The 4,722-nt window shown below is 42.4% G+C and overlaps 1 long non-coding RNA gene across 1 annotated transcript; it reads right to left on the bottom strand.

The window, feature by feature from the left end:
* Positions 1-2,496: 2,496 nt before the first annotated feature.
* Positions 2,497-3,491, bottom strand: LOC110595795. Its single transcript, XR_002482071.1, has 2 exons — positions 3,109-3,491; positions 2,497-2,875 (listed from the first exon to the last, which is right to left on the bottom strand). It is a non-coding gene; the product is annotated as an uncharacterized LOC110595795 (long non-coding RNA).
* Between the last annotated feature and the right edge of the window lie 1,231 nt (positions 3,492-4,722).

Below are 4,722 nucleotides of genomic sequence, written 5' to 3' on the forward strand. Positions count from 1 at the left end.
GCAAATAATAGAAACTTTGTGCTAATCATAACCCATTTATGACAGTTTCCTGAATCCAAATCCCAGTTCTGGGCAACTTGCAACCTCCCTGTGCCTCGGTTCCCACATCTTTAAAATGGGAACAATAAGAGCAGCATCACATAAGGTTATGAAAATAAATTTAATCAATACATGTGGCCAGGCTCGGTGGCTCAACCTGTAATCCCAGCACTTTGGGAGGCTGAGGTGAGTGGGTTGCCTGAACCCATGGGTTTGAGACCAGCCCAGGCAACTTGACAAGACCTCGTCTCTACAGTAAATCAAAAATTAGGCCAGGCTCGGTGGCTCAGCCTATAATCCCAACACTTTGGGAGGCCAAGACGAGTGGATTGCCTGAACCTGCGGGTTCAAGACCAGCCTGGGCAACCTGGCTAGACCTCGTCTCTACAATAAATCAAAAAAGTAGCCGGGTATGGAAGGCTGAAGTGAAAGGATCACTGGAGCCCAGCAGGTCGATGCTGTAGTAGCCATGAACATGCCACTGCACTCCAGCCTGGGTGACGGAGTGAGACTCCAACTCAAAAAAAAAAAAAAAAAACAATCAGTACATGTAACGTGCTAAGAAGAGTGTCAGGCAAAAGTCAGGTGGACAACAGAGGTTGGCCACTGTTACTTCTACACTGTGCTGAGAATGTTATCATTGTATTCATCAATTTGATTAACAAGTGACTGCTAAGGGTTTACTATGTTCCGGGCAATATCCACGACATGTCGGAGAATCTCAAGCAGTTTAGGACATGGCTAGGTACCTGGGTGTAAGGCAGAATTTGCTTTTGGCGGGAGTGGGAGGAAGAGGAGGGTTTGGCTGGGAGGTAAGATAAGTGGTCAGAAGTGAGGCTGGAGGGATGGAATGGGTCGGCCATAAACATTGTTTTATGTCATGTTGTCCCATGACAGTGGTGAGTCCATGGAAATTTTCAATCTGGGGAATTTTTATTCTGAGAATTTATGATTCTCCAGCTGTAAAACTCTATGACTCTATGTGCCAAAGTCTTTATGATTCCAAGATTATAGTCCTATGATTTTGTGTCTCTTAATATTTCTTACTTGCTGCAGTAGATTGATATTAAAAAATGGCCACAATGGGGACTTCTGGTTTCAACTGCAGCGTGTAAAGAACTTGGAAGTCATTACTCCTGACCTGACAACAAGAAAAGGCTGGACAAGCTGAAAATCAATGACTTTCCTTGAACTCATTCGAGAACTGAAGCTTCAGGGCAAACTGCACCCCAAAACTCTTAGTCAGGTACATGCAGGGTGGTGTGGCACCCAAGGCATTCTTGCCTGGAGCAATGAAAGCCATGAGTCCATGGAAACATTTGACTAGTAATTCTGATGAACTGCAAGACTGAGAAGCTACTGGAGACCACAGTTGTGGGGAGGGGAGGGAACATCTCACACTTTTGCAGGTTTTTCCTCTAGGAAGCTCATCAGGTTCCATTGGGGAGATCTGAGACAGCTCCCCAGGTAGCTCTGGCAGGGAGAAGCAGAGTCAACCGCCCCCCCACTCCTTTTCCTTCATCTCTAGAGGAAAGGGTTTCGCCAGAGGGCAATTCTGAAACTTCATCCAATGAGGCAAGAGGAAGTCTGCAGCACTCCAGCCCCTCCAGACTTCCTGTCTCACCTAAAAGGGAAAAAAACAGGAGGAGGGGAGGGGAGCTCTTCTCTACCCCAGAAAGAGGAAGAGAAACACTTCCGCAGGCCACTCCTGAAACACAGGCCTGCCAAAAGTTGGAGACTGAGTGAAAGGATCGAAGAATGTCCTCTTTCCCCACACTCTGCCTCCACACCAGTGAGGCTCTCGTATGAGATGATGTGATATATGATGCAGTGAGTTACAGCTGCAAGACACACAGACTCTCTGAAGAACAGCACAAAGGAAGTCCCAGAGCCAAGAGCTGGGGGAGAAAACAAGAACACTAAAGGAATTTGAAGTCCCTGATGCCTACAGCTGCAACAAACATTAAATACAGCCCAGTTCCTAGCCAGACTGACATCAATCCTCACACTAAGATCAGTATTTACCATCCTATACCACATGCCCAGCTATTAACAAAAACTTACAAGGCAGTCTATGAAGATAGAGCATCTTTAATCACAAACGTGAAATCCAAAATCTGAAAATTTCTAAGCAACGACAGGACACCTAACATGGAATATTCCACACCTGACCTTATGTGACAGGTCGCAGTCACAACTTTGTTTTGTACAAATTAATAAAAAATATTGTATAGCAATATTTTGTGGTAGTAGGCACCTGTAGTCCTGGCTACTTGGGAGCCTGAGATACTGGAAGATCACTTGAGCTCAAGAGTTTGAAACTACAGTGAGCTATGATTCTGCCACTGCACTTCGGCCTGGGTGACTGAGCAAGACAAATCTCTAAAAATATATAAACGTATCGTATAAAATTACTTTGGGGATATGTGGGTAAGGCATAAATGACACATAAACGAATTTCACGTTAAGATTTTATTTTTGTCTGGTCTGGCTACTATCCTTTGTGGTCAATCAAAGATGAAAGGCAGAAACTGGGAGAATATGGGGTTTACTTGCTGCAACCAGGTTACAGGGAGATAGGTTGCGTCATCACCAAAGACCTGCTCAAAGCAACACAAACTCATTCCAGTATTTATGCCCAAAATTCATAGCCCTTCACCCACCCTGAGTTAAGCTGAAGAAGCCTGTGTGCAGCTTCAGCATGACTGAAGATCTATGTTAACATTTTCTAGTACATGACCACTGATTTGACTCAAAGTCCCCCGGTCACACTGACATTTTTAGATAACATTCTGAAATTTACAACATGTCCTTTTCCAGAAGAAGGGGAAGACATCTGCAATACATGGAAGGAAGAGAAAGTCACAACATTTAAAATGATACTTTAAATTGCTTAAAAACACAATTGTAACAATTCTGTTTCCAAAGCCCTGGCCTATAACAACTTGTGTCTCATCCCCAAGGTATCTCATTATGCATATGTAAATATTCCAAAATCCCCCCTCCCCCAAAAAATCTGAAATCCAAAACACTTCTGGTTCCCAGCATTTTAGATAATGGATACTCAACCTGTATTAGTTTCCCAAGGCTGCTACAACAAATTACTACGTTTCATAGCCAAAAGCAACAGAAATTTATTCTTTTACTGTTCTGGACACCAGAAATCCAAAGTCAGTATCACTGGGCTGAAATCAAAGTGTTGACAAGACCGCTTCCTCTGAAGGCTCTAGGAAAAAGTCCTTTTCTAGCTTCTGGTTACTGCTGGCATTCCTTGGTTTGTGGACAAACCACTCCAATCTCTGCCTCTGTAGTCACATCAACTGCTCCTCTTCTGTGTGTCAAATCTTCCTCTGCCTCCCTCTTAAAGGAATGTATGTCAAAAAAAAAAAAAAAGAACAAAGTTGAAGGACTCAAATTCCCTATTTAAAAACTTAGTATAGCACTAAAGTAATTAAGACAGTATGGTATAAACATAGACATAGAGACCAATAAAATATAATTGAAAGACTAGAAATCAGCCCATACATCTATGGCCAATCGGTTTTGAACAGGGGAACCAGTCAATGAGTCAAGAATAGTCTCTTCAAAAGACCGTACCGCGACAACTGGATTTCTACATGCAAAAAAAGGGAGTCAGGTCCCTATCTCAAGCCACATTCAAAAATTAGCTCAAAATCAATGAAAGCCTAAAAAATCATACAATTATTAGAAGAAGACACAGGGGCAAGACGGTAGTTGCCAAAGCATGATCACTAAAAAAATTCATTATAATAGAAAACTTTTGTGCATCAAATGTCGTGATCAACAGAGTGACGACAACCATGCAACAGGAAAGATTATTTGCAAACTATATATCTGACAAGGGTTTAATATCCAGAATACATAAAGAGCTCCTACACGCCACCAACAGAAATAGGCAAACAACTGAATTAAAAAATGGGAAAAGGACGTGAAAAAACAAAGAAAATACGCAAATTGCCAATAAACACATGAAAAGCTGCTCAACATCATTAGTCATTAGGGAAATGCAAATTCAAAACCACTTTACTCCTGCTCGGATGGTAATTAAAAATAATAATAATAATAAAACAGAAAACAAGAGTTGGCAAGGATAGAGAGAAATTGGAGTCCTTGTATGTTGCTGACAAGAATGCAAAAGGGTGCAGCCATTGTAGAAAAGTTTTCCAATTCCTCAAAAAGCTAAACATAGAATTACCATATGATTCATCAATTTCACCTCTAGCTTTATATCCCAAAGACTTAAAAGCAGGGACTCAAACAGATACCTGCATGCCAATGTTCACTGCAGCATTATTCTCAATAGCCAAAAGGTGGAAACCAGCCAAGTGTCCATCAACAGATGAATGGAAAAACAAAATGTGGTATATACATATAATGGAATATTATTCAGTCACAGAAAAGAATGAAGTTCTGACACATGCTGAATAAATGTTGAAAACATTATGCTAAGCCAGGCTCAGTGGCTCAGGCTGTAATCCCGCACTTTGGGAGGTTGAGGTGAGTGGATTGCCTGAGCCCGCAGGTTTGAGACCTACCTGGGTAACTTGGCGAGACCGCATCTCTACGATAAATCAAAAAATTAGCCAGGCGTGGTAGTGCGCGCCTGTAGTTCCAGCTACTTGGAAGGCTGAGGCGGAAGGCTCGCCGGAGCCCAGCAGGTCG

Source organism: Carlito syrichta, unplaced genomic scaffold, assembly GCF_000164805.1.
Source record: "Carlito syrichta isolate Samal-C Ts95f unplaced genomic scaffold, Tarsius_syrichta-2.0.1 Scaffold304429, whole genome shotgun sequence".
NCBI classification, from domain to species: Eukaryota; Metazoa; Chordata; class Mammalia; order Primates; family Tarsiidae; genus Carlito; species Carlito syrichta.